Consider the following 13817-nt stretch of genomic DNA (forward strand, 5'->3'; position numbering starts at 1 on the left):
CGGGCTTCTCTTTGGTTTTGTTCCGAATGCCGTTTAACAAGTCATGACATTCCTATACTTTGCTCCCTGTGTTAAGATGTTTTAGGGTTGTCTGTAAGTCAAACTTTTTCAAGTTTGCTTAAATTTATAGAAAAAAGATTTTTACACAAAATAATTATACCAGGAAAATATATTCCATGGTAGATCTAATGTAACCAATTTGGTGTTATAGATGTTACTACATTTTTCTATAAATTTGATTAAATTTAAAGAAGTTTGATTTAGAGCAAAACCTAAATATCTTGCAAAGTATCTTTCTTCGTTTGTTCTTGATTCTAATAATGCACATGAATCTATGAGAAAAACCGGGTACAGTGGATGGAAATGGAGATGAGCTGTCAATTTGTATTTTATATGGAAATAAGCCGCTTTAGACCCCCTTTGATTCAAAGGAAATTCATAGGAATTTTAAAGGATTTCATTCCTATAGGAATTTTTCCTATATAGCCCTTTGAATCAAAGGAATGAATACTATGGAAATTTAGCATGAGGTGGAATCTCATGTTAAGAATCCTTTGAGTCTTTTATCTCTCCTCAAATTCCTGTGTTTTTCCTACGGCTCAATCAAACGGTCATTTCTATGTTTTTCCTGTGTTTTGTAATCCTCTGTTTTACACTTGTATTCCTGTGAGAATCCTATGTTTTTCCTATTCCTCCGTTTTTTCATTCTTGTGATTCAAAGGGAGCCTTAGCTTGAGTTGGGCACTCCACTTTCTCGACATACACTTCCTTATTTTTCGCATGCATATGCCTCCTAAATTGTTCAATGAAACTTTTTTTTTTCACAAAAAGAATTATATATCAAAGTTACTTTGAAAATATTAATCTATTTTTCAAAATATTTTAACTAATACTTAATTTATCATGTGCTAATTTTAATCATGCGCTAGTGAGTAACTTTTTTTTGTCATAGAGAGAGAGATGGTTCTGAATCATCACTGTAGAACAAAGCCTAAAGTAGTCTATCACATTGTTGGTCAAGAGTTATTATTATTTTCTAAATCATTTGAATTTGAATTTTTTAAAAAATAAACTCTTCCAAAACTTGTTTTCATATATGATGTTTGGGATAATTGCATCTATATCCCCGCTTTTAATCCCAACTGTTGTTTTACCCTTACTTTTTATGGTTTGAAATTTTACCCTCACTACGAACCAACCGTTTGCCCCCACTTGTAACGCCCACTTGGTGGGTCCCACATTTATGTGTTAAAGAAACACAAATGGAAATTAAAAAGAGTATTATGGAATATAATTTACCATTCTACCCCTGAATGAATGGATAGGGATGAAATCCCTCTCTTCCCCACTGAGTGTGGCTGTGCCTGTGGACACCCGAAACCCTAGACCTATAGACGGCGGCAGCAGTTCGGGCATGTGCGCGGCGGCAGCGAGCGTGGGACGGCGCTCCGGCGAGTCTCCGGTGGGGCGGCGGTTGTGGGGCTTCCCACGGTGGCCGCTCCTAGGCGCGGCGAGTGGTGGCCAAGCGCAATGAGGTAGGGCGCGATGAAGGCAGGCGTCAGGCGACGACCATGGGGCGTGACGAGGCAAGCGATGGCTGCAGGCAGGCGGAATGGAGGAAGGTGAGGGGCGGGAGGAAATGCTTAAGTGGAGGAAATCCTATCAATGGAGCAAATTTTCATGGAAGAGGTTAACAAGTGAATTGATTCTTGTCATTGTGGGAGGCCTCAGTCTACCGGACGAGGGGGGCCAGCACGGATGCGGGGCAGCTTGCACCGGACAAGGAGCGACATGGGCTGGGCCAAAGAAAAGGAAGGGAGAGTGGAGTGGGTGGAGAAGAGGACTTATTTTTGCAACAAAAAACCCACATATTTTGGAAACTCTCTATTAAGGGAATTTGGTTTATTTTTTGTTCCATAAAAAATGTTTCACCTAATGAAACATTCCATTACAATAAAAAAAAAACCACTGTAACATACCCGAATTCTAGGATTAAGGAATTTCCATCAAAACTAGTTGAAGGGAAAGTTCTTCAATTTTGTAAACCAAAAAGTTTCATATTTAAACCTAGGTGAAGTTGATTTAACTCTTGCATGAATAAAATTTGAGAACAAATTAAAACTTTTTCATCTTTAACCTAGGACAAAAATATAAACCCAAGTGAAAGCATGCATTACTCGCATAAATCATATTTTGACTTGAGTCCTTCATGTGCATTTGAATCTTTGATTTGCATTTCATAATAGGTCTCATGAATATTAACTAAGATCTAAATAAACAACTAAACCATTAGGGCGTAGTGATAGCTAGAGGAAGTTAAAATAGAAACCATACACCTTAAAATATATCAACATGGCTAATGTCAAACCTCACAAAACTAATTTGGACATCCATCTGAAGACTTGTCATGAACATGAAAGTGAACAAATAAATTATATCATATAGGGTATATTCTATCTTAATCATCTCTATAAGCATTCTCTTAATTTAATACTAAAGTAAACTTATGCATTAAATAGGTAAGGAGCTTATGACATGTGTAAGGTAAACTGTAATTCTAACATATCAATATCACCTCAGGTTAATGAGAGTCCAAATATAACTTTTATAAACATTTAGATGCATTTAGGAAAGGGAAGCACATATAAGACATAAGTCTTGCTAATTATCTAAAATAATTCGTGCAAGATAAAATCATGGGAAAATTCATGTAGGCTCTACTCGACACATACAACTCACTGTAATTTTGGTATAATTTAATAACTAAATTTGGTACCTCAAATAAATCAGTCAAACTAATAAAAACTAGATTAACTGTAGTTCTTAATCGGCTAAAATCATACTTTGTCTAAAAGTGCATTTAACTGCATAAAAGTGTATAAGTAAAATAATTTATTCAAATACTAGGTCATTTATCATGAATAAAAATAATTTTTCCAGAATTTATCTTCTCTGTTTAGGTCTCCTAAAAATTCGAACTAATTTCCAAAGAACCTATATTCCTCTAATTTCTGTGAGTAATCTATCCATAAATTTTAAGTGCAACCAAAGAAAATGGAATCTAGGTATCTTCATCTACTTTCAAAAAAATCCACACCAAATTATTCTACCCACAAATTAAATAATTGAATTACTAAAGTGGGAGAGAGAAATAATCCTGAAAATCATTCAAACCTTTTGTTCACCCACGTTTCTGCCCAACCCTCTCACCCTAGCTTAGTTTGCCATGACCTGGACCCACTTGGCAGCCACTCTGGCTCATCCTCACCCTGTGCAAATCTTCCAGCCAACCAGAGACAGCCGAGAGAGAGAGATTGGCGCCGGCTGTGTACGACGCGTGGGCTCGACGTGGCAGCGCCGAACCGAGGCTTCACCTCCACCCAGCTGCGTCGCCACTCTTCACCCACCATCCCAGTGCCGATCCAACCGAGGGAGGAAGCTCCAGCTCTCCCTCTCCACCTCTCTTTTGTCGCCGGCCGCCAAGAAGAGGGACATCGCCAACCATCGTCGAGCTCTCTCCATCTCTAACTCATACTCGTTCCATTCTCATCTCACCATGCCGAACAACTTTAGTTTTGATCCCATTCCATTTCATCTTCTACAGCAACGGGAACGCCGCCATGTCATGGTCGCTCTAGAGCGTGCTCTGTGCACCGCCGCAGCGACATCATCGCCGTTCCCGCTTATCTGGACCAAGCCGGGCCAAGCTGTCGCGCCAGCGTTTTCGCCTTGACCTCCTCTCCATTTCCCGTCAAGAATCTCGAAGGATGGTGCTACGAGTGCGGAGATCGGCTACCGTCTTCTTCACCTCCGGTTGCCGTCGCCATTGTCGATTCCGCCTCCTCCGGTGAGCCATTGTCCGATTCTTCGCGTATACACCATCCCTGGGACCTCACTAACCCAATGAAAACACATGCATGTCAATTCGATGATTGGATCGAGCCGTTGCCGTCTTCCCGGAGCTCTACACCGTCGCCGGACCATCTTCTTCACCGCTGCCGCTGTCCAGACTTTCCCGCGCCTCATTCAAGGTTCGGTGAGCACCCTTGAGCCATAGGATTGCATTCATGCATTTCATTCACTTAGAATCGAGCACGAACTCAACATGCAGTAGCAGCCTAAGCACAGCCGCCGCTCGGACTCGCCGCCGGCGTTACTCCGATGTCCACTGACCGAGAAAAGTAGAGGAATGGAATCGAAATAGCAAGATCTTCATTTTGTCTTTTGGTCGCACCCTCAAACGAGCCACCGTTTGCCGCTGGCAAGCTTGAGATCGAGCTCAGCCATGGCTTGATCTGCTTCAGCTCGAACCAGGGACCTCCTCACAAGAATTTAGGTTAATATAGGGTCCTTTCTGCAAAAGATCAAGACACACAGAACAGTCATAGGACTGCGGGTTGATTTCCTGAAACTCTAGGGGCCTTCTTGCATATTGGCCTGGGACTGACAATCCACCCCTAGGAACAAAATCTGAAATTATAAAAGAACAGTAACTAAAACTTGTAAAATCCATATAAAATTAAATCTAGCTCATTTTAAGATGATTCAAATTTCTGTGAACTCATCAAATTGGGAAATTTGATGCTATGGAATAAAAACTTGAATTCACAGTACAAATTTAGCCTCTAAAATTTATCCAAATTAAATCACACATAAAGCATGCACAAACTTATAAAATGCATACAAAATTCATTTCAAATAATTTCAGAGCAAACTTAGTTTCTACAGATCCACCAACATGTTCTCTAAAAAAAAGTAAAATAAAACATCTACACATTTTGCATCAAATGCCTCTAAAACTATTATCTTTAAAAATAACTAGTTTTATATAAGCTGAACTTTAGAAGTTCATATAAAATTCATCTTAGATCCTTTTTTAGTAAACCCAAGTTCTGTAGAATCACCAAAACATATACTTCCAAATTATAAAATAAAATTATATACTTACTGTATGATAAAAGCCTCTAAATGCTTATGTAAGTAATAACCAACATAGAGCAACCTTAAATTGTAAAATTTGTAGAAATTTCATCTTTAGTCTAAATGAAGTGAACCAAATATCTATAGAACCAGCAAACAGTGGACTTCAACATAGTAGAATAAAATATGGAACCTTCTGTACAGGTTATAGCTCTAAACTTTAAATTTATAGGAGGTACTAATCACATAGTATCGATTGAGCAATATGTATATATATAAATGTATATAGAAATACACTCTAGCTATAATGAAACCCAAATAAAACTTGTTAGACCAGTGAATGCATAGTTCCATCCCCTTCCACCAAAACTTAGCAAACTTAACTCATATAACAATTTCTAGGTTGATGTGTTAAGTAACTAACATAGAACATCCCTAATTATAAAATGTGTAGTAAAATAATATAAACTCTAAAATTATGAACTAAGATTAGATTAGTTAACTAAAATACTCATTTTATACATCACTAGCTAGATGAGGCAAGTTCTGGACCTAAACCTCTAAAGCCATGAACCTATATAACACTATACACCTGTAACACGTTATAACTTGTAAAATACATAAAGAATTCATATTAACTCCAAAAATTATGAAACCAAATGTGTTAGTCTTAGAAAACACATATGTTCACTCAGCAAACATAAACTTAATAAAAATCACCTTACAACAGCATTTCACAATAGTACCTAAATAAATCCTATACTATAACAATGAAACTTGTAAAATTCATAACTCCTAAATAAAAAGAGATAAAATAGAAATTCTTCCACCTAAATTCATTTTAGACCAGTACCTATTCACTGTGCACAAATAATCCATTTTAGAGCATTTTGGATTTTACGCATATTTCGGTGTTTAATTGCATAACGTGTACTTTGTAGAGACGATTGCTTAAACGGTGAAGAAGTGATTTAGGTGCTGACATTTTCCTGATTCAAGGCAAGTCCCACCTCCCTCTCTTTGATCACTTTGAACCGTTTTGGAGGTTATTGAAAATATTTGCAAATCTTGCATGTCGATTGTACACTAATAAATTAAAATTTTGTTAAACTTGTTAGATAAACTCCTATTATTTGCATTATCACCTTAACTCCACATATATCCATATTCCTCATTCCTAACCTTAGGAACAATATGACTATACCACTTTATATATGAGTTTTGGTGACACTAGGTTACTATAAAGCTTAGCCATGCTTAGAATGGTCTTCCTAGTCATTATGGGCTCATTACAAACATGAAGATTGATTTTTAAATAATCTGGACAGAACTTTAATACTTGTGATTTTAATAAATAAAATGATGGAAAACATGGATTTTAGGTTTGGGCCTCAAGTGGTGCACATATGGTGATTAGTTGTGTACCGATTGGGGGAGAGTGTGCCCAAACCGACCTAAGGACTTCACTCAATGCCAGTTCATTTCGTATACAGTACAACCACATGTGCTAGTATGGGATAGCCCAAGCTTAGTAAATTATTTATGGTTTAGCCTTACATTCTGGTAGGCCGGTGTGTATGAGTTCGGATAACTCAGAGGAACTTCCTATTTACCCCGACGTGGTAGTTTAGGTGACTAAGTCTGTCCAATATAACGGTATTGTGCCACGTGGGTGGGTTCCCGTTGTGTCCGCCACCACGGCGTTAAGTTTAAGGTGTGGGCCCACCACTTAACGGTTATAGGTTATATAACGTGTATGGCTTAGGATGGAGTAACATGTATCGTGCTGGTGTAAGGCTAAATCATGAATTTTGGTAAAGCTTTGTTGCGGGTAATAAATCGGGTACTTATGTATCGCGTGCCATGCTTTTGCATGATTATTATTTCGCATCAGGGTAAAGTGTACAAACTCTGCAGAGTAAAAACTAATCGATTAGCCGTGCTCGCGGTCATGAGCGGCGTGTGGATATCTATTGAGTATAGACTTATGTTTATTCTTCTAAGTGCTGAAATTTACCTTCAAATTGTGTTGAGATTTGAGAATGATCTCCTTGCTGCCACGGAAGGCAATGAGGTGCATATTTATACATGATTAATGCCTACCTTGATGCCCAATATGTCAAGTACTAGCTTGCTGAAATTTATTTGAAAGTAAACCTGATTTAGAAATGTTTTATGCAAATAAAACTTGCTTTATGCTAAAAAGAACCATATTATGCCTTCCTTGATTATATGCCTTGCAAGTAGGGTGTTAGGCTTGTCTTGGTGCTTGCCAGTACATTATTTAATAATGTACTGACTCTTGCTATTGAATTAATCTTTTGCTTGCAGGTTTTAGTCTTAGTCTTTGAGTGATGTGGGTAATCGACTGCTTCTTCTAGGATTTGAATTTAATGGGGTAAACCCCTAGTCGGTGTGCTTGTGGATTGGGTAGACAAGCTTCCGCTATTCTATTATTTATTTGGCCGGTCGGCCGGTGTATCTAAAGTAGATGTAGTTTATAATCGCTTTCATCTTATTTGTGTTTGCTATGTATAACCATGCTTGAGATGAAAGTGTGAATCTAGTGCACATCCTGGGAACTAGATTCACATGAGTATAAGTTAAGAATATTTTAGATGTTGTAGATCTTTAGCCATTTTGTCAAGTCTCCTAATTGTGTAACACATCTGGTCGCTGCCTTCGAGTGGTTTGGCGGGCACATCTCAGGCTGAAGTTGACTAGCAGGCTAAAGGCTCAGCAATGTCTCCAATATTCCTCTCTCGAGGCGTCGGATATTTCATTTTGCTTGTTGAATGACTTGAATTATTTATTTCATCTCTCAATTATAATGGAAGGTCTGGAGAGCCTACGACACCCACATATTTTGGAAACCCCCTATTAAGGGAATTTGGTTTATTTTTTGTTCCACCGAAAAATATTTCGCCTAGCGTACTCAGAATGTTTCACTATGTATAGATCTAATGTTGCAGTGAACTGAAATATTCTTTTGCTATTTGCTGAAACATTGTTTTTATATAAGGTGAAACAACACCCGATTTAAACGAGTGAAACATTTTTAATCTACTTAGTGAAACATAAGGCTGGTCCTAGGGTTTTGGGGCCCAGGGCAAAAACTTATATGGAGACCCCTATATATATACATAAACTAATATACATATTTATATAGTCTTATAAAGAGGAAAAAAAGATAGAGAAATTTACCAGATGAGATGAATTGGATTTGGAGGAGTGTATGACCTTGAAATCAGATGAATGAATGAATTGGAGGAGTGCAGTACAGGTGGCAGGGGCGGCGAGCAGAGAAGGCGACCAGCGGACGATCGACACACACGAGCATGGCTACTGGCGAGCCGCGATGTGCTGACTTGCCATTTCCGTTTGCGAGACGCCGAGAAGTCATCGAGAGCGCAGGAGCAGCGAGCGGCGTGACGTGATCGAGGTGGCGCGATGCGAGTGGTGTGCGTGATGTGATCGAGGTACATCGATGGGAGTTAGATAAAGATCGCTTCGGCTTCGCTGCAACAGGCCTGACGATGGACTAAAATCTGTTTTATGTATTGGGCTATTCACTTGTCTAATTTAATATAGGCCCATGGCCTATGGACTTAAAATTATACAGTATATGTACTATATGTGTATAGGGCCCCTAGATTTTGGGGTCCTCGGGCGGCCGCACGGCCTGACCCCCTAGGGCCGGCCCTGGTGAAACAATTCCAATATACCTGGTGGAACATCGTGCGATATTTAAAAATAATTCAATAATAAGCTATTTTGTTTTGTCGGAATATATCCATGTGTGGTCTTGTTTTGAAGATTTAATTGCAACAAATTTAATGGTGTAATTGGATCATGATTTGGATAAGTAATTTAAGAGAAAAATCAGTTTAAATTAGTTTTGCATGTATTTTAACCTGCTTGCATCGGGCGCCCGAGCAGGAGTCGTCTCCGAATTTATTGGGGTATTTGGTTTGTTTGCAAATATAAATTTACTAGCAAAATGCTTGTGCTTCGCTACGGGTAAAGGAACGGTTAAATTCTATGAAGTACATCGTTAACATGTATATAATAATGTTCCAATATAGGTAAATTGTTTATTGCGCTAATGATAATCAAGATGGATAAAAATATTCCTGTTTAGCTCGCATCACGAAAGAAAAAATTAAATTAAAACATATTAAATTCTAATTTAATGAAATATATATATTTTTTGAAATATTAATTACACTCTTTGAAATTATAGCAAAAGTGCTCGTTGCAACTGCAACGGGAAGTGTATAGACCAGAAAATTGAGAAAAAGTTAAGAAAAATCTACACTAAGTAATTTATTAAAATACAAATTTTCTGAAATATTTAATATTTTAAGTAGGTAGGTGTAAAACTAAATTAATTTACAAGTAAAGTAAGTGTGAGAAATAAAATGACATGGTTAAGTAAGTGTGAGAAATAAAATGACATGGTTAAATTTAATTTTATTAAATTCTCCATGATTAGTTATGCTCTTTGGAATTTTATTTAAATTTTCAGAGCTTAATTGCTAATTTTAATAATACAAACATCATTTAACATTTATTTAAGTGGAAAAAGAATAAAAATCCTCCCTTTTAGGTTTGGGCCGAATATGGAAAAGTTTATATTACCGCCCTTTTGCCTATCCTATGTATCTGGACTATTCTTTCTCCGTTGAAGTTCATTTTACGTCCTCATGCAATCACGCGGTCCATTCGGCAGCCCAGTAATGTGGGGGCCCAATAGGCCGACAGCCCGATGCGGGAACAGCTGGAGCCGTCTGATCAAATGAACGGTCTAGATTGATCCTAACCTAAATAAATACCCAAAACATATCCCTAGAATACATTCCCCCCTCCCTCCCGAAACTCAACCGAGCGGCAGCGGCACCACCCTCCCCCTGCGAGCGGCGGCGTCGGCGGCGGTGGCGCCCTCCCCCACGAGCGGTGGCGGCGCCGCGCCCTCCCCCCGCGAGCGGCGGTGTCGTCGGCGGCTCCCCCACCGAGCATCGGCGGCGGTGGCGCCCTCCCCCCGCGAGCGGCGGCGGCGCGGCCTCCCCCCAGCGAGCGGCGGCGGCGGCGGCGCCCTCCCACCCCCCTCACTCTCTCCACTTCTGTAACATCCTAAAAATTTGACCAACAAAAATCAAAGTTCCAAAAATATGGACCTTCAAAAATTTTTTAAATAAATTGTATCATGCCGATTTTGTTCACCTATTTCATTGGATTTTAATTTCGGAGTTCATAGATCACGAATAAAGAATAGTTAATTAGGAATAAACCCTAAAATTAGATTGGCAAGAGAAATAATTAAGATATAATTTAAAATAAAGATTATGTGAGGATAGAAATAAATAAAACATTATCGCGACCATATTTATATCAATTAAATTTAAATGTGATGGAATAAGAATAAACTCTAATTAAATTTGAATAAATTATATATAAAAATAAAATATGGGTAATGTTAATCTAGGTTAGAGCAACACAAATATTGTGTAAACTTGATTTGTGCAAAAATTAGAAATATTGGGACAAGATTTGAATAGGAAAAACAACCAAATAGAAAAAATAGAAAAAGTTAACTGTTCATTGCGCTGTAAGTGTTCGATCGCGTTCCCTAGCCCTAACCCCTCCTCTGCCGCACGCGCCTGGCCGCCGTCACGTCGCCGCTGCCGCCCGCCCTCTCGCCGCATTGCGCCCCGTGCCGCCGCGTGCCGTCGCCATCGCTGCACCGCGCCGTCGCCATCGCCGTTCCGTCGCCGCGCGTGCGTCCCATCGCCTCGCGCCGCGCGCTGCCGTCGCCGCTGTCGCCCGTCCCGTCGCCGCGCTGTCGTCCTGTCGCTGTCGCGTCGCCGTCCCGTCGCTGCGTGCCGCCCTCTCGCCGCCTCGCGCCCCGCGCCCGCGTGTCGCTCGCCCGTCGCGTCGCCGCCTCGCGCCCCGCGCCCGCGCGCCGCTCGCCCGTCGCGTCGCCGCCTCGCGCCCCGCGCTCCGCCTCGCGCCCCGGGCTGCTGCCGCGCCGCGTCGTCATCGCATCGCCGTCGCCGTCGCGCCGAGCCCCGTGCCGCGCCGCGCCAAGCCCCATGCCGCACCGCCCGCCCGTCGCCATCGCCGCCTGCCGCGCCACACGCCGCCCGTCGCGTCGCCATAAGGCCACTCGCCCCGCTCCACGCCCTATAAAGCCCGACCCCTCCTCTTCTCCACCCCACACACATCCTCTCCATCTTTCCCCCTCTCCCTCTCCCTCTTCCCCACGCGCCGCCGTCGTCGTGCCGCCGCGCCACCGCCACGAAGCCGCCGCGCCGTGCCGCGACTTGCGCCGCCGTCGCCATCGTCGCCACCGCCGCCGCTGTCGGTAAGCCGCCCCCTCCCTCGCGTCCACCGCCGCCTCCGCCCGGGGTGGGCAAGGAGCCGAGAGAGAGAGAGGGAGAAAGGAGCCGGGAGGGAGAGAAGAGAGAAAAAAAAGAAAGAAAAGAAAAGAGAAAAGAAAGAAAAGGAAAAAGGGGAAAAGAAAAAGAAAGAAAGAGGAAGAAAATAAATAGGCATTTGAGTAAAATTTAGAGGTTTAGAAAATTTAAAATAATTAGAATTTAATCGTAGATTAATTATAGTCGTAAAACTGCGAAATTTAATTATATTTTGGTAGCCTCTATGAGTAATCAATTTGCGGTAGGAATTTAGATTTATTTAAGAACTAAAATAAATGTGTTGAATTCTTAGGAAAATTACTTAGGAGACACAAAATGTCTTAGGTTGAGGAATAGTTCTATTTCGCAAATAATATAGTGGATATAACAATCGTCTCTCGTGCTCGCTTTTCGATTTGGTCTTTATTGGATTTTATTTGAATTCTAATGGAATTCAAATCAATTCTTCGCACGTACTTGTAGAGCCCGAGGGAGTTGCGGATCCGAGCGAAGGTCAAGACCCGCAAGATTTTGAGCAAGGCAAGTCATCACTATTCCTTGAACATGTTGATCCCAATTGCGAAATTATTTCGTTTACAAATAAAATTGCATGCAATGATGAACATCCTACTTGTGATTATGCCATGCCTTGATTATTGTTTACCCTTATACGTTCGTAACCATATTTACGTCCATATTTACGTATGAGACCCTAGTCAATTATGACAATTGCTTAGAAATGCTATTCTAGAATCATGCATACTCATATTTATCAAATGCTATATGCTTGGGCAATTACATTTGGGAAGGTAATTGAGATGTGGCATGTGGAGACATGAGCGCCACATTGCCATGATATTGATGACATGATCTGTGAAAGGAAACTAAAATGAAACAACTGTTTTCGACTGGGGCGGCTGGAGGATTTGGGTGGTGTCCGGAAAAGGCTAGTGCCGTCCCTGGTCAATTAAGGACCGAGTCATGAAGTTAAGCATGAAACGACCCCCGTACAACCGCACTTCTCGTATGGGTATAGACCTAGCGGAGTAGATAGCTGAGCGGAGGCAGTATCCATGCATAGTGGTTTCTTGACGTGTGAGGCAGGGGCTCTACGGTAGGGCAGCCATTGGTAGGACCGCAAGGCGGGTGTCTACCATTGTGTCGCCATCGGTAGGACTGCCATGTGAGAATCTAAACATAATTATAACTTAATGCATGTGTGAGTCTTCCCTTCCCGGGTGCGCCAGAACTCTTCTCACTGCTAGAAACCGTGTACGCCTAGAGTGCATGAGGATGTAAAGTTCATGGAGCGGGTACTGCCAATGCGAGGTTATCGAAAAGCTTTGCCGTGACGCGTCTCATGTGTTGGGACGAGGCTCATGTGTTGGGCAGTCGTGGAGCGCGGGTAAAGTGTACACCCACTGCAGTGTGAGTAAAACAAATCTATTCGAATAGCCGTGCTCGCGGTTATTGAGCACCGGGACATGTATTACACTTGGCTAGACTCTAAATTCTTAACTTGTGTGGGATGGGATATTGCATGATGATTTTTATGCTGTTGGAGCCACTTCCTGAGAGGAGGGAAGGTGGACGTCCTCAGAAAACCATGACGACTCAATGGTGGGAAGCTATCCTTGAGATCACAATGGATGGTGGACATAACCGTCGTTGTTTAAATGTGAACACTGGTACTAAAATTTGATCAGTCAATGCTAGGTCTTAGGCTTGTGAAAAGAATTACAAAACTGGCTTTGCGCAAGGAACCATAGCCATCCTTTGAATACCCCTATCATGTGCATTGTTGCTATAATGGCTTGCTGAGTACGGTTGGTACTCACCCTTGCAATATATAAACTTAATCAGAGGCCGGAGACGAAGCTTCGGAGGATCCCTACGCGTACTACGAGGAGGGTGATGAAGACGATGGCGCTCAGTAGGTCTTAGTTACGGTCGTTGCCTGTGGCAATGGCGTGCCGCTGCCTTAACTCCGCTGCCTTATCTACTTCTACTTTTGGAATGTATTCCGGACCGCTCGGTCCGATGATCTAAGACTATGCCTGTGGGCTTATGATGTAATAATTCACACTAGACTTTCGTGTATGTGCATTTGGTATTTCAGCTACAAATTCGTGTGTACCAGACTACTTGATCCAAGGAAATGGTACTGTTTACACGATTGATTCCTGTTATAAAAACGGGGGTCCACAGAGCTGGTATCAGAGCCATACGACTGTAGGAAAAGACCAAAAGGCGCCCACCCCCTTTTCTAGTTGGTCAAAGGAGAAATTCCCATTTAGTAATACTTTCAAAAATAAAAACGCTATGTTTACAAAACTCTATACGATTTTCATCTTACTCTTAACTATTTTCTTCACAAAACAAGTTTTACTCTTAGCTGACTTTGGGTTTTTCTTAAAATTAGATGGCAGATCAGGATTCACCCACTACCTGGGAGATGGGCGTACCCCGCTCAGAGGGATA

At 41.4% G+C, this 13817-nt stretch overlaps 1 long non-coding RNA gene across 1 annotated transcript; it reads left to right on the forward strand.

The window, feature by feature from the left end:
- Positions 1 to 3401: 3401 nt before the first annotated feature.
- LOC136354638 (uncharacterized) lies at positions 3402 to 7780 on the forward strand. Its single transcript, XR_010738200.1, has 3 exons — positions 3402 to 4031; positions 5862 to 5919; positions 7252 to 7780. It is a non-coding gene; the product is annotated as an uncharacterized lncRNA (long non-coding RNA).
- Positions 7781 to 13817: the final 6037 nt, after the last annotated feature.

This window comes from Oryza sativa, chromosome 12, assembly GCF_034140825.1.
Source record: "Oryza sativa Japonica Group chromosome 12, ASM3414082v1".
In the NCBI taxonomy this organism is placed as follows: Eukaryota; Viridiplantae; Streptophyta; class Magnoliopsida; order Poales; family Poaceae; genus Oryza; species Oryza sativa.